Source organism: Simochromis diagramma, unplaced genomic scaffold (assembly GCF_900408965.1).
Source record: "Simochromis diagramma unplaced genomic scaffold, fSimDia1.1 OVJJ01000271.1, whole genome shotgun sequence".
In the NCBI taxonomy this organism is placed as follows: domain Eukaryota; kingdom Metazoa; phylum Chordata; class Actinopteri; order Cichliformes; family Cichlidae; genus Simochromis; species Simochromis diagramma.
In genome coordinates this window covers 1,267,267-1,289,188 of record NW_024386909.1, presented here as the reverse complement: position 1 = coordinate 1,289,188, position 21,922 = coordinate 1,267,267, and positions in this window count along the sequence as shown.

Genomic DNA, 21,922 nt, shown 5'->3' with positions numbered 1-21,922 from the left:
AAGTCTTCGCCCCCATGACCGGAAAAGGAGTCTGACCTGCAAAAAGGGGGCGCTCCTGTACTGGTTTTGATGTTACGGGAAAAGATATGAGATACTGGATTAATTCATTAGCCCGTGTATCACCAGTTCAGGACTGGATCCAAGAACGACGTCAATAACTCACCTTGGTAAAATGTGATTTAACAGGACTTGAGTCTGAATGCAGAGACGGAAATTGTCCTCTCTCAGTTTGAGTCTCCTGCACTTCTCACCCTTTACTAAAATTCTCTTTCTGGTACGCAAATATTTGTTCAAGTTATCTGTTAATCACATGCAGTCTTGACAGGGAAGCTGATCTATGAGCAGCATTGGCTGTATTCATGATTCCCTACCATTAGCATGTGACATTTATCATCCATTTGTTGTCTGTGCTGCTCTGCTTGCTGACTTATGGCTCTTATAAAGAAGCAAAGATGCATAAAAGGTCAACAGTATGTTGTAAGTTTAAACCGTGAAAGATAAATGAGAACTGCCACTTGGAAGATTAAGGATTTGGGACTATATGGGAATGTGACAGAGACGATGGTTTATCCTAATAACTGAGGCTGGTATACACCCATAAAACTCTGTGTTGTTTAAGTTTAAGAAACACCATCAGCTCGGACAGGCAGCTTGGACACATCATCAGTGAAAAGTGAGAACGCAGGGTCATCGGGTGTTCTGGGTATTCGATTGTCAGACCCCTCACCTGGTTGACTCAGCCAGGGGTGATCAGACCCCAGCTTGTGACCAAGCACCATGCTACACCATGGTTCCCCTCTCTTGACCTGCAGCTGTCTCTCTGCAACCTCTGTGATGTTTTGATGGTTTTCCTTTTCTCTGGTGCCAAGAAGCCCATGTGTGTGGTGCACAGACTGCCCCACTGAGTCATCTGCAGTGCACCTGAATGTGTTCCCCCTGCAGACCTCAACCAGCTCTTGATATTTTGCTGTCTTTCATTTGTGGGCTTCTTTAAACTTCCAGAGGAACAGTGAGTTCTAAGAGCAACACTTCGATTGATGAGATAGATGAACTTCTGATCTGAGTGCTTCAGCACACTTGAAGTATAGCTGTTTGCACAGGAGAAAATGTATCATTAAACCTATTCTACTTAATCACCTCACCTTTCACTTTTCACTGCCCCTATTAAGTGAAAGCTAGAGGTAAGAAATATATGTGAAACAAAATAAGCCTATAGGGGAAGACAGCAAACGGTGTACAGCCTCACATTTACCCATTTACACACCAGCTGAAATCATTAATATGTTACTAGGTTGTCCTTTGTTATGTCACTGATACCCCTTAAGTTTACATCCTTGTGGTTTAAGGAAATAAATACATTTTTTTCTGCCTTTCTGTAGAGAGATTAAAAAAAAAACGCAGGATTGGTTACAAATGTAATAAAGCTACAAAGAAAAGGAGGAATAAGGATTCTAGATATTCATCATTATTACATTGCTTATAATTCTAGGTATACCCCATCCTGGGCCTGCAATGAGAAAGAATATGAAAGAAATTGGCCTGAGGAGAAAACTAAAGGAATATAATATAGACTTTCCTATATCAGTTTTAATGTGACCTTGTAATCTCCCAGCTCCCACCACATCCATCCATTCTTAGATTGCAGATCTAAGCAGAAGTGGTCTGCATCTATGGGTTAGTGTGGGAATGTAAATCTACTTGTAGACCGCTGTGTGAATAGAACAGAACAGTTCAACATCTGCATCACTGCAGATGTCACACCAATCCTATCTTCTCCCTTCTCCCCTTACTCATGAACGACACCCTGAGATACTTGAACTTGAAGTCATTCCCAGCTGGGCTGAGAACCATGGCCTCAGGCTCGGACATGTTCATTCTCATTCCAGCTGTTTCACATTTGGCTACAAACTGCCCTGTAGGTCATCGCTTGATGAGGCCAGCAGAATCAAATCATCTTGAAAAAGCAGGATGATATCCTTAGATCATTGATCCCTGTGGTCTTTGGCTACGCCCAGAAAATCTACCCATAAAAATGATGCACGGAGGCCCCAGGAAAGAAGAGTTTAGAAGATAAACTAAAAGGTTTCTGCAAGCATTAGATGCCTCAACAATACATAGATTGCTATATAATACTGATTTTCTAGTAATCTTTTTGGCACAATGATGTCTACAGTACAGTACACTGAGATTGGCTATTTAAAAAATGTCCAAAAATGTGTTTCATACAGAACACTGCACCAAAATGCCTCTTATATCACACCCTGTACACACCAGGAACTGATCATAAATTATCAAAGCTCTGCCTGCATGGTTGTAGAGTGGAGGCCACATTAATATGGTACTGTCATCTAGATGGGCAGTTTATGGTGAACATTACCATAATCTGTGCACAGGTTTCCGTCAGCTTGCAAATTATTTGAGTGTGGATAACTTGCATAAGGACTTTATGGACTTGTTATTAGTGGAACAGGCTGCTGCTTCTTGGTAATGTTGGGTAAATTTGGTAGAAGTTGTGGTTCATGCCCTTCACAAACACATCTTTACTTTTTACCTCAGAGCATAAAAGAGAGAGGGAGAGAAAGGTTTATCGCAAACTTTGTTTCATATGAACGTCACTTTGTGTGTCTTCTGTGTTGTGTCTAATGAGCTAACACAGATTAGCTGCCTTTGATGCTTCAAGCTCTAGTATATTAAAAGGGATCTTACATATACAGTTAGAGCTGCGCCCGATAAGACTGATGAGTCTAAAAGCTAAAAATCAGTGATCTCATCTTTTTTGTCTTTCTTTTCATTTTTAACCTGTATTTTATCTGTTTGTCTGACAAGGAGCACAGATTTTTAGAAAAGATGATGAAAGTACTGAAAGAGATGATGTTTCATTCAACAGACATGGACAAAAAGACAGACTAACCTCATACGAGCTAGTTAGTACTTGTAAGTGGAAAAAATGAAATATTAAAAAAAAGGTTTACCCTCTCAGAAAGTGGTTATGCATGCAGATGACAAGCAGCAAAACCTTGCTTTAGTTGCTCATATCAATAACTAATCAATGATCTAATCAGTTCCAGCAGTGGTTGCAGATTCCAACTCTATGAAATATGAAATTTCTTTCATTTGGATTTTGATTTGGATCCAAAAGGTTATTAAAATTTGAGTTAATAAACCTACCGCTAACTTCAAGGTCACTCTCATGGCTCATCACACTCCATCATCGAATTCCTCCAGATGCTGCTCTAGATGAACTGACCCCGGGTTGGGAGACGTGCTGGAAACAGGTGAGTGTCAAAAGTGTAAATTTAACAAATCTCCCACTTCAGGACTTCTTGCTTAACAAGAAACTATGTGTTGAAGAAAATCTGGAGACAGAGGAGTAGATTAGCACTGAATTAAAGAGTCTTAAGTAGTTAGTATGCAGCATCATCTGAAAACTCACCAAAAACACCTCACGGTGAGGAATTTAAAAACTGCATAAGTCCTGAAAACTGCAAGAGTTTAAATAGACTGTGTAATTACAACAGTTACATTAATATTTCAGATCCAGTGTATCCAGCCAGAAAGATGTTGTTTTTCTTCGTACTTTTCTCTGTGCATCAAAGTAACAACTTGGTCCCCCTGTCTGACACATTATTATTTCTAAAAGATTTCTGATCAAAGTGAAAATGATAAGTAGATTTAAAAGTTACCAGTTAACAGCGGGATTATATATAAGATATTAGTGTAAACAATATCAAAGGAGAGCAGATAGAGATTTCCCAAAATCAGTTAATCCGAGGTGTTTTTAAAGCTTTACAGTCAATCCAGTTACATGGGACATGAATGTAATTAGAAGCACTTCTTTGTATTTTATCCAACTTTATATTCCATTTTAAAGAGAGGTACATGCACACTTCTTCATGGTGGAGTTATTATTTTGACCTCTACTTCAGTACCTTTTATGCAGATCTGCTGTACATGAACTGATTCTCACTCTGACACGGTGGGGGTGGAGGCAAGTTTTATACACAGTAATAAACTACAGAAGGTGAAATGGTGGTTAAATATCTTTGTACAGCCGGTACAGATGTAATTGTTCATTTGGATCCCTGATATTTGGCAAATACACAACCAGCTTTATCTTTTTTTTTTTAGTTTTCTTTCTTCTTCTTCTTCTTTTTTTTTTTTACCTCTGTGTTTTGTCTGTATGTCTTTCACTCCTGAACAAGGAGCACAGAGTTATTTTTTTTTTTTTTTTAAATAATGGTGAACAAAAGGAGCAGCTAGTAAAATAAAAATGAAAAAGCTACGCTTCTAAATAGATGTACGCTATTGGTTTTTCCATATATATGGTAATTATGATTTACCTATTATGGCATCTGTGTATTCACGTTCACATTAATTTATTTACTGTCACTGACATTCTTGCTGTTAAAGAAATGTTTAGTGAGTTGCACGTTTTCCTCCTAACTTTCAGTTCCTTTGTTCAAGTGTTTTGAAGCACTTTTCCTGCCAGCAGCAGCATTTCAATGAACAAACTGGGTGGATTTAAGTCCCATTAAGTGGGTATTGGATACTCTTCTTTGTTCCAACTTCACTTCCTGATTTAGGATGATAACACATATATTTATAAAAATGACTCCTCTAAATCCCTGTCTTTTTGAGTAAACACAAAGAGCCAGTTCTTCTATTTAATTCATTCTGGTGTGAGCTTTATAAGGATCTTATACTTAAGTCTTTGGGATGAATGATTATTCCACAAAGCCATTATAAGCTAAATTGTTTAGGCAGAAACTGACATTCTTCCAGGAGTTTGTCTAAACCTAATTTGTGCTTATTAACTTTCTCTTATTCTATAAAGTATCTCTCCCTTCACTGGCTGCGTACTTTAAACCTCTTCTGTTCTTTTCAGTTGAAGCTGTGACCTTAAAGAATTTCTTGCAAAAGCTTTTCATTGCATAAGCAGGTTAATCTACCCCTGACTTCACTTGTTCTCTTATAAAATAGCACAGCAAGGCAAGCCTCATAAAAGCTTGCACAGAAAAACAGGAACATAACTAAACATGCACATTTACAGAACATACGCTGTCTGGTAGATTTACGGTTTGTTAGCTTGTTGGATCTCTTAGAAAACAGGAAGTTCGGTGAAAGGCACTGGCAGCGTGCAACACCCTTGACCTCTGGGTGACCACTTTTGATCACAAGGTGATTGCACAGGCCAACTGCTGGGAGGCAACCTGTATCCAAACAATCACAAACCAACTTGGACTCAATAACTCTCAGACAGATTGGTAAAGGCAACAATGCAGATCAGCAAATAATTGCTATTTAATTTATAAATGCAGATATATTTTCATTGCATCAAATCAGTGTGAACAACTGCAATAGTTTTCTTTGCAATGAAGGACTCAACTCAACTGGTTGCCAGCCTTTTGTATTCTGGGTGTAGGCATATGTAAAAGCAAGGTTGCCAGGCACCTATGTCGTTTTGAAGTGAAATTGCTTTCCTGCAGCATCATTGGAATGGCTGGACTCTGAATGTAAGTTGGGTTCAAGGTTTTGGAGAATGCAGATGGCAACAGATTTGCAATTGTTTGCAGACTATCACAAACAGATTGCAGGTTATTCTCAACTTAACCTTGTTTAATAACAAACTGACAGCAGGGTCACTTGTTGTCTTGTTATTGCCGTCTTGTCACATCAGAGTCGCTTTGAAGTTGGCAAATGACTCCGAGTGGTGGCAGACCTGGTCTTAGTCTATGAAGCAGCCATTTCAAAAGCAACGAGATCACAAGGTCATTGCACCCGGTCATGATAATTCTGGTTCTGCCATGGTTTTCTCCATTGTGACCGTCGCATGATGGTTAAACGGGTCTCTAACTGGGGCAAAATGGTCTGTTTCTTAAATAGTGCTTTTCTACTTGAGCATTTAAAGTGCATGCCTCATTCAACTATTTTTATACAAGCACTTTTTTTTCTTTCTATTCAACATTCACACACATTGGTGAGGTACAGCCACCCCACTGATGGCTATTAAAATATTCATGTGTCTTATAATTAAAAAAGTCTGTTTTTTGTTTTTAAATCACTAAACGGCCGGGCCCCTTCTTACCTGCCTGAGCTCCTATTTATTTATGCTTCAGAAAGAACCACAAGGTCCATGTCAAAACTATCCTTAACTATTCCACGGACTAAACTTAAGACTCGTGGTGACAGAGCCTTCTCTGTGACAGGTCACCGACTCTGGAATAGTCTTAGATCTGCACAAACACTCAAATATTTGAAATCGTTACTAAAGACATATTTTTATGGTCTGACTTTTAACATGCATTTTACATTGTTAAGCACTTTGTGCAGCATGTACTGTTTGGAAATGGGCTATATAAATAAACTTGACCTTGGTGAAACACTGACTTTAAAGCAAAACTAAAAGTCAGGTCAGTAGAAGATACAGCGGGAGTAATAATTATTTGATCCCCTGATGAATGTGTAGGTTTGCTCACCAGTGAACGGTCTCATTTTTATTGTGCACTTAAATTTTAATGGAGAGAGACAGAATATCAACCCAAAAATCCAGAAAAACCATATTGCATAGATATTATACATTGATTCCTGTCTTTGAGTGAAATAAGTGTTTGATCCTGTACAACCCAGGAAGAATTCTAGCTCCCAAAAATGAGTTGTTGATTGACTTGAATAATGAATAAATGAATAAATCATTCAAAAACAGATACTCCAGACCGCATCTTGTCATGTGTATAAGGCATACCGGTCCACAGAATCTGTTTCTTCCATTACAATCTCTCCAGCACCATGGTTGACACCAAAAACTGATCCCTTCCTTAAGGAAGCAAGCTTACATATTCAGCAGGTGATCCAATAATTATTTATCCCACTGTAAGTTATTAATAGCAGAAAAGGGAAAACATAGTAAAGGGTGGGAGTAATAATATTACATAAAGCAGGATAATTTAAAAACAAAATCCAAACAGCTGCATATTTCTTGGCTCTAATGTGAAAATGTGTTTTTGCTAATTTAATTTTCTCCCCATGGACCAGCTCACAGCTTGCAGCTTTTAACTCTCCGTGAGGGAAAAAAAACAACAAAACAAAAGAGAGCAATTTACTGCTCGTAGCTTCTAGCTGACACAGAGCCAGCCATTGTGTCCGTGCTCGTGTCTATGCGCTTCAAAAAAGTTTTTCACGACAAGTGACTCGACGCTACGCTGTTCCCTGACAGAGTGAAATGTCCCCTGACTACTTCCACACACTGTAAGTGTAATAGAGGAAAATACAGAATACAAATGATCGTAATGATGTTTTTGTGGATGTACAGATTGTCGGCTCTCATATTTGTCATCATTGCATTGCCTTATGAAAGGCATAAATCTTGGCTGTGTAAATTACTAGTTTGTTTATTCCAAAAAGAATAATGGATACCCAGAGGAAACAACAAAAACCTTTGAGTCGTGGATGCAAATTCTCACATTTATGGAGGCACTGGTATTACTGTATTCCATCATAACGCAGTCGATGTGATGGGCCATCGTTCAGAATCTTTTAGATGTATGGTTGGATATCTTTGACACCGGGGCACCAAGAAAACACACACAAACAGAGGAAATCTTTAGAGTTCAGATAGCAGAGGTGTTGTGCTGATAAACCCCTGCGAATACAGACTCTGTGTCTGACTCATCGCCTTATCTCCACGGCTGCTCCGTCTCAACACCTCACATGGCAGCTACATCTGTGTGGGCCTCCATTTTTCATTATGCAATTATACATCCACCAGCTCGCTGACATTAGACAGGTTGTGCTCTAAGAATTCATGAGCAGCTTGACATATGCGGCCTAAGCCTACACAGTGTGTTTGTTAGAGGAGGCGTAGTGGAAGGGGGGAGGGGACCAAATGCCATCAGAGCCCAGTGAGCAGGCCGCTGACAGTTTGTCAAATGGATTTTTCTTGTTCATATGGGAAGGAAATAACAGCACAAACATCAAAGTGTAGGAACTACTAACAAAGGCTGTTTAACCATATAAACTCTGGCTGTGCACTTCCTGTTTAATTTAAAAAGATTTTTTTAAAACATTTAATCAGTCCCCACATTTTCCGTCTCAGCAAGTACAGGTCACTTATGGTCAGTAGACTGAAAGGTATTTTAAAAAATGTGTTTATAAAAACCACAGACGATGCTCGACTCCTCCTTGTCATCTGCTCAAGGTCAGGATTTTGAAAAAGGCTCAGCCACCCACTGCCCAAAGAAGAGTTTTTTTTCCCTACCTGACTGCAAATGAAATCGGTTAATATGCAGGAGAGAAACAGACTTAATATCTGTTTGAGTTTTGTTTTCTATTGACAGCCTATTTATTTTTGTTTTCCGTCTAGCTGAACAACACGACAGGCCTAATCCATCTGTATTTCTGGCTGTTTTTTGCTTGTTTTTTCTTATAGTGTATGCTGATCTCCGACTCTGTCTGGCTCTGCTAAAACATCAATACCTTACCTTAAGGAATCTGTCATTACTGAATGAGATGGATGAATATTTATTTGCAAAATAATAAATTACCAAGAGAAATGTGGAGTACCAGCCTTCATTTAAAAAAAATATTTTGCTTCCCAGGAGCCAGACTTTCTTGCAATTTTTTAAGAGGTTTTGAGCAAATGTTCTCCAGGCTTTCAACTATATTTTTCCTTTGGACACTGGCTGCTTTTTCTTTCTTTGACTGTGTGTGAAAATAGTCACATACACTCCCTGTATGTGACTATTTTCAGCCGAATGCTTTTTTTGATGTTGTCATTGTTGTTTGCTAAACCACCTACCACTGACCTAAGTGTAGCAGCCTGTTGCAAAACACATCATTTGTTCCACTTTCTGTAGCTAAATCTATGAAAAGCGCCAGCGACAACAGTATACAGTGGGGCAAAAAAGTATTTAGTCAGCCACCGATTGTGCAAGTTCCCCCACTTAAAATGATGACAGAGGTCAGTAATTTGCACCAGAGGTACACTTCAACTGTGAGAGACAGAATGTGAAAAAAAAAATCCATGAATCCACATGGTAGGATTTGTAAAGAATTTATCCGTAAATTAGGGCGGAAAATAAGTATTTGGTCACCTCAAACAAGGAAAATCTCTGGCTCTCACAGACCTGTAACGTCTTCTGTAAGAAGCTTTTCTGTCCCCCACTCGTTACCTGTATGAATGGCACCTGTTTGAACTCATCATCTGTATAAAAGACACCTGTCCACAGCCTCAAACAGTCAGACTCCAAACTCCGCCATGGCCAAGACCAAAGAGCTTTCAAAGGACACCAGGAAAAGTATTGTAGACCTGCACCAGACTGGGAAGAGTGAATCTACAATAGGCAAGCAGCTTGGTGTGAAAAAATCAACTGTGGGAGCAATCATCAGAAAATGGAAGACATACAAGACCACTGATAATCTCCCTCGATCTGGGGCTCCACGCAAGATCTCATCCCGTGGGGTCAAAATGATCATGAGAACGGTGAGCAAAGATCCCAGAACCACATGGGGGGACCTGGTGAATGACCTGCAGAGAGCTGGGACCAAAGTAACAAAGGTCACCATCAGTAACACACTACAACGGCAGGGAATCAAATCCCGCAGTGCCAGACGTGTTCCACTGCTGAAGTCAGTGCATGTCCAGGCCCGTCTGAAGTTTGCCAGAGAGCACATGGATGATACAGCAGAGGATTGGGAGAATGTCATGTGGTCAGATGAAACCAAAGTAGAACTTTTTGGTATAAACTCAACTCGTCATGTTTGGAGGAAGAAGAATACTGAGTTGCATCCCAAGAACACCATACCTACTGTGAAGCATGGGGGTGGAAACATCATGCTATGGGGCTGTTTTTCTGCCAAGAGGACAGGACGACTGATCCGTGTTAAGGACAGAATGAATGGGGCCATGTATCGTGAGATTTTGAGCCAAAACCTCCTTCCATCAGTGAGAACTTTGAAGATGAAACGAGGCTGGGTCTTCCAACATGACAATGATCCAAAACACACCGCCCGGGCAACAAAGGAGTGGCTCCGTAAGAAGCATTTGAAAGTCCTGGAGTGGCCTAGCCAGTCTCCAGACCTCAACCCCATAGAAAATCTGTGGCGGGAGTTGAAAGTCCGTGTTGCTCGGCGACAGCCCCAAAACATCACTGCTCTCGAGAAGATCTGCATGGAGGAATGGGCCAAAATACCAGCTACTGTGTGTGAAAACCTGGTAAAGACCTATAGTGAACGTTTGACCTCTGTTATTGCCAACAAAGGTTATGTTACAAAGTATTGAGTTGTATTTTTGTTATTGACCAAATACTTATTTTCCACCCTGATTTACGAATAAATTCTTTACAAATCCTACCATGTGAATTCATGGATTTTTTTTTCACATTCTGTCTCTCACAGTTGAAGTGTACCTCTGGTGCAAATTACTGACCTCTGTCATCATTTTAGGTGGGGGAACTTGCGCAATCGGTGGCTGACTAAATACTTTTTTGCCCCACTGTAACAGACATAAACTAGTCTTCTTGTATCAGCAAGCTGAATCCCAGTGTTAAAAGCTGAAAACGTGGTGCATCTTAGCAGAGTGTGCACTGTGTCCTTAAAATTGGAGGAAAAGTGAAGGAGAAAAAAATGCAGCATGCCTAAAAAACTATCTACAGCAGACGAACGGTATCTGAAAGTCATGTCTTAAAGAAACAGGAGAACCCTGCTGACAATCTGAGTTCAGTCAATAGATGAGCCTGATGAATACTGGATCTAGATGTTTCATAATTCCTCTGTAATTCTATAACACTAAACCTTTAAGCCTGATTTAAACAATAAACAGTCCAGAATTGTTACTGTTTTTTTCCCTGTTCATTGCTATATTTTTCTTCCCTTTCACACGTGTAGTTTCATCACCACAGTGTCCATGGGCTGGCGGTATGGATGGATGGAAGAGGTCAAAATCCAGTCACCTGCGTTTAACTGTAAACTGTTTTCTCACAGCGGTCACTCTTCCGTCTTCATCAGAATAGTGTGTGTGTGTGTGTGTGTGTGTGTGTGTGTTCAGTCACATAATGAATCAAACTTTACCCTTTCCCATGCACATGCTTGGTTCAGACGACCCTTCAGTGACTACACACACTCACACATGTTATGAACTGATAGACTGTGATGAAAAGTAACCCATGAATTTATAAACATCAAGCATTATTTATTCGATTTTACAAGCCCCACTTTTCTCTTCTTACGCTTCAGCTGGTTTGACCCTAATGACTCGTGTTTTGCATTTTTCACTTGGAGCAGAAATCTAAACCAGCTTGATTACAGGAAACATGTATTTAGAGCTTAGTTCTCATCAAAGAACATTAACACTAAAGCATTGTCGCAAATTCCCATTTCTTTTACGAGTGTGTTTTGTAACAGACTTTAAACTGGATCTAGTCTATTAACTCAGTCGTAGTTTGCCTTTTATGTTGTGGGATGAAAAGTGGTAATGTGGGCATCTCTGTGCGAACATTATTATGAATAAGACAAAGCATTAGTGTGACTCTAAGGAGAAAAGAAATCAGATTTTCACTTCTAATCTTACGAAAAATAGGTCGATAAAAGGCATTTCATTATGAGACCAAAGTTATATTTCAGTGTTGTGCTGTGTATTACAGTAATCCTTCAAGTAAACGCCCTCTAGAATGACACGTACAAACATTAAAAAAAAGATATATTTACACTATTTGGCTTCAATAAGTCTAGCAAGCACAATCATCAGACAACATTATATTACTTTACTGTATTGGCGAACTGGCATGTTCACATGAAAGAGGCACTGTTGCTGCCAGATGACCATGTTATGTACCACCTGTCATGATTCTCAGGGACTCAAACACTGACATTTTATGAAGACCACAGCAATCTCAGAGGTAATCACTGGGTGCACTTGGGAGTCATGGCAACCCTGCCAAGAGAGAACCATCCATCTATTCTGTTAGGCTTCAGCCACACTGGGGAAAACAGTGGTTGTAGACTGCAGCATGACCAACATTAAAATGGCTGTGTACAATGAACTTGTATCCCTTGTATCTCCATCACTCGCAGCAAGTTACCATCTTCAAAGTGACTTTGGTGCATCAAGATAGCAATAAAATGGTATTAAGACAAGTCTGCTATCAGTTTGCTATGAGTTTGTGATTGAATGAGGTCAAAATGGCAATTACAGTACATAAAATCTATTTTAAACAATATAGCAATTAGGTACGACAGATTGTCAAAAATTAAAAATCTTTTGCCATCTGTTGTAAATCTGTTGCCTCCTGCCGACAAAGAAATTGATATTCTTAAACTTACATTTCAGCCAGAACTTCATAAATTTGATGAGTGGGACTCATCTGCAAAATGTCTTACTGAGACTGAGTGCACTGCGTTGGCCATTTGTCTCTGGTTATAAATTATATGGCAATTATTTGCTTAGAATAAAGCCACTATTATCCACATTGAAAGGAGCCAGTTGAGGTGGTTTGGGCATGTGACTAAAATGCCCCGTAGGTGCTTCCCGAGTGAGGTGCTCCGGGCACGTACTACTGGGTGGAGATCCGGGAGTTGGAGAGCTGGAGAGATTACACTTCTCGACAGGCCTGGGAATGTTCCCCTTGGATTGGAGGAAGTAGCTGGGTAGAGAGGGGTCTGGGTTACTCTTCCCAGGCTTCTGTCCCTGTGACTTGGCCTTGGATAAGCAGAAGATGAGGGATGGATGGATGGATGGATGGATGGATATTTGCAGAGCTTTACAAATTTAAGCACCACTCTGAATTGGACTGCACTAGTTGATGTTTGCAGTCAACTGGTCATTCACTTCTTGCAATGAGTCAAAGCTGGGTAACCACTGATTTTTTCCCCAGTCACAAGGAGGTTGCCATCCAATTTTTTTCTCTACTGTGGCGGAGTCATGAAGCACTCATCTATTTCAGGATTGTTAGGGATGTGCAGCCTGGCTGACTGTGACTGAGAAATGGAGTACACCCCTGACAGGTCACCCGCTTATCACAGAGCTAAGGCAGACACAAACTCCACCATTCACACCTTTAGACTCACCACTGTTCTGGTTGCGAGCCCTCCTGTATGAATTGGAGATTATGTATTTGAATTTCAGGAGCGGGACCACCCCTCCAAACACGCTCCTTCCGGTTGTCATCTATATAGGTTCCCCCAGTTCTGGAAGCTGTTCATTCTCGTTTACGTGCCTCCCTCCCTTCTTGTTTTCAGTTCTTTAACTTCTTCATTTCTATTTAGTGCACGGGGATCCGCCAGGCCCAGGCGCCATCGCCAGTCTCCTTCGAGGCCTTCCCCAAACCGCAGCTCCATTCATGTCAAAGCATTCACTTTTACCTACTAAAACGCTGTCAAAGATAAAAGAGACCGTGGCCGCAGCTAGTGAATCCCCCTAAAATGCCAGGAGCTTCAATTGTGGTGTTAATCCCAGGACTGTCCCATAGACTTTTTTTCAGACTCTGTGTTCTGTTTTGGATTTTCCTCTTTGCTTTCACGCTGTTTAGTTTTGTATAGTTAGGTTTGGGCTGGAATACAGCAGCACCGCCTGCACACATAAAAATTACTCTGATGTAATACAACGCTGATGCAAGGGGTAATGACCTTGCCTCCATATGGCAGACCGGCTTCGGCATAGGCTCGTATTTTTTTAAAATTATTTTTGTTTGTTTGTTTTGTTTTAAACTAAGTAATAAAAGATCTAGATCCAGTTTCTCATACTGACTGTCTGGTCTGTACCTGCAGCACAAGTTTACTTTTACCTTTTTACTGAGCTGTGACAAACGGTTGTATCCTCATGCGAGTGACGGACTTCTGCTGCAAACATAACTTAATCTGCTAAAAGAAGACACTATAATAGCTATGATGCAATAAAACCTCTTCTATTCTATTTTTGGTTCTTCCAACATGAAAAAACTACAAAGATGGAAATAAGAACGCAGTTTGGATGGATAGCAGATAAAAAAAAAGAGGAGAAATATGAAACAAAGTTCCGAGTTCAGCAAATATTTTGAGTGGAAAAATGAGCGCTAGACAGAGCAAAAAAGACAAACAGTGTGTGTGTGTGTGTATATGAAGCCCTCCATCCAGCTGGCTTTTCTCCCCCAGTTTTTCCAATAACCATTCATTCTCTCGCCACCTCTGAACATTTTTCTCTACACAGCTTGCATTATTCAGTCATTATCCCCCAGCAAAATATGACTTATGAACACCATTGTGACAAATGCTTCACAACACATCCAAAGGAGTTCAGCCAGATGATGTGAACCCACAATGCATACAGTTTGGAGTGAAAAATGACACGACATTAAAGTGTCTCTCATTTCAGATTTAAAGATGGAGATATTTACATGCTGCTGGTGATGCTGCATCAACAATAAACTGCTTTTTAAATGATGCTATTAAATTGATTGAACACGTTTTCCCACCTGTTTTTTTTTTCTTTTTTAATCATTGTTCCTTCATTGTCTTAATTGGCTTCTGTCTTCAGCTTTCATCCTCTTTTTACAAGGTTTAAAAAACTATAATATAAATCTCTTTATTCAAGCACTGAGATGATGATGAATCCTGTCTCTTAACAAGGTTTCCTCTGTTATGTGCAGAGTAATGTGATGTGTGGAGGTATGACAAGCCTCTGCACATCAGGCTGTGCAGGGCCGCTCTGTCATCCTCGATTCCTCTTCCCTCTTCCTCCTGAACTCTTTGTCTTTCTCTTAACGTGTGCAAATCTTCTAATCCCTCTCTCTATCTGGAGCTGGATTTCCATGTGAGTGTGTCATGCAAATTATGATGAATGCAAACTGACAAACTGCAGGATTCTGGCGATGAGCTAAAAAAAAATCCTGCGTTTTTCTTTCATTTGTTTTTTTGCTTGTTATATATGTTAATATGGTAATATGTTATGCCCTGGTCACAACCCCTGAATGTCTCAAATTCTATTAACTTTATTGTATGAAGTTAATAAACTAGAGCTGATCTAGCTGTGTATATGTATGTAATGTAATGTAAAGCCAATGTGGCTGAAGCTCTGTGGCTAAGTTGGATAAGCAGTGTATACCAAAGCAGCGTGTCATTTCAGTACGCTATTCCATCTAATGTAAGCCCTGATTATTTCATATTCATTAGTATGCATACTAACTTTTTAATGGTTAAAAATGACTTAAAAAAAACCCTGGCAAGCTTCTATGTGAATAAAATAAAGCTTATTTATATGCTTCATGTACAGTGCTCAGCATAAATGAGTACACTCCACTACATTTGTCAGAAAATCTTTAGTTTCCTTTCAGAATCAACATTTTCTGTGAGATACTATAAAACACTCCCACAAATGTGGGCCATTGATTGCAAACAAGATTTGTTAATTTGCACACACAAAAAATGATTTTCCTAACAAATTCATTCAAGCCCATGTCGCAAAAATGAGTACATCCCAATTATAGTCTTGGGAGAAAAGCCACACTTAAGACTACAAAATTCGAATTAACAGGCATTCAACCACAGGTGAGTCTAATGATTCATTTAAGAGGTGTCCAGCAGACAGGTGACCATAAAAGGGTACTTAACAATGAAAAGCCCTTTCCATTTCATGCTGTCAGCAATGGCTCCACATGGAAGAGAAATGTCACAAAATCTGAGAAAGGAAATCATTTCTTTCCGAAAAAAAGGTGAGGGCTACAAGAAGATCAGCAAAGGTTTACATATCAGTCAAAATACTGTAGCAAAAGTGATCCAAAAATTTAAGAAAGATGGAAGTGCAACCATCTTACAGAGACATCCAGGCCGTCCACAGAAGTTAACCTCTTGACAGGAGCGTCTTCTGATGAGAAGGGTTGAAGAAAATCACCATGGAAGTTCACTGCAGTTAGCTAAAGCAGTAGAAAGCTAAACTGGAGAGTCCGTTTCCTGTGACACCATACAGCACACACTGCAGAGGAATGGCATGCATGGATATAGTCCACAAAGGAAGCTTCTCCTAAAGCCCATGCACAAAAAAGCAATTTGCTAGGGCCCATGCTGAAAAAGATGAAGACTACTGGGACTCTATACTCTGGAGTGATGAGACGAAGATCACTGTTTTTAGAACTAAGGGTTTCAAAACTGTATGGCGTTGTAAATGTGAGGATTTTAAAGAGAAATGCATGGTGCCTACAGTGAAACATGGTGGTGGCAGTGTCCTTATGTGGGGCTGCATGAGTGCTGCTGGTGTTGGGGAGCTGCATTTCATTGATGGTGTCATGAACTCTACTGCTCTATGCTGCCATCACTCTGTGCACTTGGTCGTCGTGCACTTTTCCAACACGACAATGATCCAAAACACACATCTAAAGCTACTGTTGCATTTCTGAAGAACAGGATGAAGGTGATTGAATGGCCAAGTCTGTCTCCTGATCTGAACCCAATTGAACACCTGTGGGAAATTCTGAAGTGACAAGTTGAGCATCACTCTCCATCCAGCATCCGAGCTCTAAAAGAGGTTATTCTTGAAGAACAGAAAAAGATAGATGTTGCAATATGTCGCTAACTTGTTTATTCCATGCCTAGAAGACTTGGTGCTGTCCTTGAAAATCACAGTGGTCATACAAAATACTAGATGTAGTAGTTTTTGTTGCTTCAACCAATTTGAGTAAAACTGAAGATTTTGTGATGTAAGTTATATTATTAACCTTAATTTCATGTTATGGAGTTAAACAAGTGTTCAATAAAACTCAGCCTTGTGAAAATTTTTGGAAATTGTTCTTTTGTTCATTGAGCTACTAATTAAATTAGTACTTTTTAAAGTGGGTGTACTCATTATGCTGAGCACTGTATAAAGAGGCAAGTACAGATGCTCCTGAAGGGCTGGAGCTGCTCCCTATAAGCACCTGAAAAAAACACCAACTCAGCTCATTTAAAGACAACTGGTTTTCACCAAAGTGCTGTGCAAAAGATAAAACAGATTAAAAAAAAAATAAGGGAATAGACAAGAAATAAGTAAAATAAAAAAAAACATGTTAGAAGGTGGAAAAATTTACACAATTGTGGCTGAAAAAGGCACAAGAGACACAATAAGCTAATCAGACAGACTCAGATGGTCTCCCTGACTTCACATCTAGAGCAGGGGATGGTCAGAGGCATCTAATTATCTGACCTGGAAGGTAAGCAGGGATTTAAGAACCAACCTGAAATGATTATTTTAATTTACAGTGCATGCGGTGGTATCTGCCACTCAAACCAATTCATTAAAGCTATTAAAACAGTGGTTTGCAAATTTCAGCCTTTAATTTCAGACTAAAGGAGAGAGACAAAGGCAGCCTTTCATTTCTAAATTGTTAACATGAAATTCAGCCCTATTTACACTTTATGAATCTTGAAAACTTATTTCATGAATTAGAAGAAAAGGCTTATAAGACAGAGTAATTGAGAAGGCTGTGAAAATAGCCACCCACTGTCTGGTTTTCTAAAGGAACAATAATGTGCCTCCTCTGTCTGTCTGAAAAAGGCAGTTAGTCACTGTTCTCTGCCTTATTACAGAACCGAGAAAAATACACCTCTAGTGGTTTCTACATCATATAACGTGAGCAGCATTCCCAGTCCTTGTTAAGATATTATATTTTAACAAGGACCATTCTGTGTGGATATGGCACTAATCTAAAAATTAATCTCTGGCAGGTCATAAACATGAAATAGAAAGTTCACCTTCTTTCAATTTTAAGGTTTTATGTCTCTGGACATAATAAATCTGGTCCTTAGCGGGTTTTGAAATAACGTAAGTACAACCTCAGATGAACAATCACATATTACATGTTAATAATTTAACAAAACTAAGCCAAAATGCGGAAGCAGTGTGTCGAATGCACACTGCTACACATTTATTGCTGCTAAGTGCACCTTTACTGCTTGCACAAGAATTAAGAGGGTAAGTAGCAGCCAGGTGCTGCAGTCTGTAAAAGCAAAGTTTTGGCAGTTTGTTGATCTGGAGCATTCAGGTGTATTAATACAATGTCAAGAAGGAAAGACATCAGCAAAGATCACAGAGGAAAAAGTTGTTGCTGACCATCAGTCCGGAAAGGGTTATAAGGCCATTTCCAGGCAATCTGAAGTCCATCTTTCTACAGGGAGAGCAATTATTCACAAGTGGAAAACATTCGAGACAGCTGGGTCTTCCCAGAACTTGATATCCAAGCAAAGTGACCCCAAGGTAGGACCATGTAATGCTCACAGAAATGGCAAAAACAGAGGATCTGAGGCTCTATAGCCGTCAGTTAGCATGTTAAATGTTAAAGTTCATGGCAGCACAATTATAAAAAGACTGAAGAAGTATGGCTTGTTTGGAAGGGCTGCAATGAAACACGGCTTAGGTTTGCAAAGTTACATTGAAACAAACAAGAAGACTCCTGGAGCAAAGTGCAGATTTTTAGCAATCATACACATTGCCACAGTACGGTGGTGGAGGAGTGATGATTTGGGTTTGTTCTACCTGCACAGTACCTGGGAACCTTGCAGTCAGTGTATCCACCATGGACCTTTCTGTATACCAAATGCATTCTAAAGTCAATTATGAGGCTGCCTGTTCAACTGCTAAAGCTTGGTCAAAACTTTTAGTTCTGCCTGCAAAGATGTGTGGCCAGAATTTCTCTATAAAAATGTGAGACCCTGATAAAGTCATAGCCATAAGCTACAGAATGATGGCATGAAGTTAATTTTGGACACACTTTATCTGTGTTTTAGTTTAGTTTTTATTAAATAAGTAATGACATGATGTAATATGTATTGTGTTGTTGCTTAGTATATAGCCTGATTTGTAAAACCTTGAAAGATGGTATACCCTCGGTGTCCAGTTTTATTTGAAAGTAGTTTAGTTTAGTTTACGTTAGTTTAATTTTTTATTCATTTGTTTTATTCAGGTCATATTTAGTTCATTGTATTAACATAATAACAATAATAATTGGGCGACCGTGGCTCAGGGGGTTGGGAATCGCATCCGGAAGGTCGCCGGTTCGATCCCTGGGCTCTCTGTCCTGGTCGTTGTGTCCTTGGGCAAGGCACTTTACCCTACTTGCCTACTGGTGTTGGCCAGAGGGGCCGATGGTGCGATATGGCAGCCTCGCTTCTGTCAGTCTTCCCCAGGGCAGCTGTGGCTACAACTGTAGCTTGCCTCCACCAGTGTGTGAATGTGAGAGTGAATGAATAGTGGCATTGTAAAGCACTTTGGGTGCCTTGAAAAGCGCTATATAAATCCAATCCATTATTATTATTATTATTATAATAAAAACAGCAAACCCACTGAGATAAAGTTCAGCAAGCCTGACACACTCGCTTCAGGACACGGAGTATTTCTGAAGTCTGGCGTAGTGCTGACTCAAATGAGGCATATTTAACCGACTGTCTGAGGATTAAGAACTAGAAATTCATAATTCATCATTAGTGGGACAATCAAAGAAGATTTCAAACCTCCCACAGGGATTTGTTCCTGGTGTTTTAGAGGCTTTTCCACTTCACAATCCAACATCCAGCTATTAGAACAAACAGCAAGAGGAAATCTATTATTACAGCATGAAGATGGCAGGTTCAACTGAGAAACTGAATTATAGCATACTGACAATGAGTCATCCTCATTAGAGACCATTAAAATTTGGTTGGAGGCAGAAAATATTTAGCTCAGCATAATTAGTGGAATATCAAACACAGCCAAATGCCCCAATAATCTTTTCAATGAACAGATTCAATGATTAGTTTTATATTAATTTACAAATTTTCATTTTAAATAAATCTGTAATCAGTAAATGGTAAATGGATTGGTTCTCATATAACATTTTTCTAAAGTGCTTTATAAGCAGTTTGAGCTTGACCAAGGCAAACATATAGGATGTCGCCTACAGGCCTATCTATTGTATACTTTGTCATGCAACAATACATAATTTGAAAACAGTTGGTAAGTCTAACTACTGAGTAGAGAATTGTCCAGTTTAATTAAAAATTAATTTGACCTATTTATTATTAAATATGAAACATAAACTCTAAATATTTGTGCACTGAGGAAATGGTTCAACAAGCAGTAGGAATTGAGCTCTAAAAAATGTTTTTAATATAAAAGGCTCTATATAAAAGATGAACGTGGCCACTGTGACATCACATTGGGCTCATTTGAAGCTTCATACACTGGAAGACAAGAGTGGAGTGTTACATTATCAGTTGCATACAGTATGTCCTAATTAATTGGTAAGTAACAGACTCAAAATAACATCATTCAGCCCAAATACAGCTAGAGCACAGACTTATTTACCACACAGCAGGCCATGATCCTCTTATGATGGGGGAAGGTAGATAATTAGAACATGCCAGCTTCATAGCTTAAGTTGTGCAGTTTAATGGGAAATAGGGCTCCATAGTGTAGTGGTTTACACATTGAGCTGGAATCGAAGGAGATTTGAATCTATCTGGGGATCTGTCAGGATGGGTATCTGATTCTAAGTCAAAAGATGGTGAGCCAGGGGCGGTTTTAGCCCACCCCCAAAAATGAATCAAAGCACCCCCAAAGTTTTCTTACTTTTTTTTGACAATATTTGCTGTTTGTGTGACACACTACTAAAAATATAAAAAGCATACAGTACTGTACTTGTTTGAGACGTAACATTTTAACAACAAAAGTATAGATAACCCCCCCTCCCAAAATGGTTTGTTCCAGCTCTTCCCTGCTCTGGCTCTAGCCAGAGCGATGGTGGCTGAGACGCAGCGGAGCGGAGGTGTAAGTGCCTGGCTTAAAACAGGACAGCGGCTGCTGAGTGAGCCCTTCATCTGGGACTCTCCTCAGCTCTTACTGGGACAGTGGCGCGGCTGCCCCTCTGTTGGTCTTCCTTGGTCTCTTGTGTTCTGGGGGCCTCTGGATGTCTGGAGTTTTGATCTCCTCCATACCTGCTTCATGCCCTGGAGGACGGGGCTGTGCCCCCCCCACACCCTCTAGCAGATCATTACATGAAGGAACCTTTTAAAAAACAAAAAACAAGCGCGTCCATGCTCACAGGTGTACACACGGGTGATCACACCCACAAACTACACCCTTTTTGGCTCCTACCTCAAAGCACACTGTGTTCTGTTGATCTTATGTGCTGCACAATAATGTTTAATATTTAGTATTTACTGTCATATTCCCATTTATCATTGTGATGTTGTTTATTCTATTACTCTTGTTCTCTTCTGCTTGTTTTCTTTTTTCTTTCTCAGCAGGTGATCCAGGTGATTGATATATGTATTTTTTTTCCCTGCTCATTCTGTTGGTTTTTGTTTTTTGCCCTTCTCCCCCGTCCCTCTTCTCAGCTGTTTCTCTTTCCCTCTTTCTTTCTCCCCTTCTTTCCCCCAGTCAAGTCTGTCCCGTATTCAGTAAGTGAAAATAAAATAAACAATAAAAGGTGAATCAAATGGACCATTACGGCAAGGCTGGGATGGTCAATTTGGTAAAGTAAATCCGTTGGGCATCTTTCTTTGCCTTTAGACAACAATTCTGATGGCAAAAGAGCCAAACGGGACAGGCAAAAGAAAAAAAAACAAAAAAAAACAGGACATATTAGCTGCATTTAACCTTCAGTTACTCTTTATATAGTTGCTAGGAGTCAGACCATGTTTCTTTTTAGCTGAAAAACATTACACCAGGTAACCTGCAGTGTTGAAAACGTGTTTTCCGACGATGTTTGCTACCCTACAATCCGTCCTGCTCTGTAGTAAATTCAACGACATTTGACCGTCCTGTTGCTAACATTGAAATGTATACAGCCTATTTAAAATCTAAAACTTTAAAATTCTCCGTAGCCTGCTGTTGTTACCACTGTCCTGTTTGAAATGGATACTAACTAGCTAACTGACTGAATGCCCAATAGCCTTATAACTCCTGTTGTGTGTGTGTGTGTGTGTGTGTGTGTTTGTGTACAGAGAGACA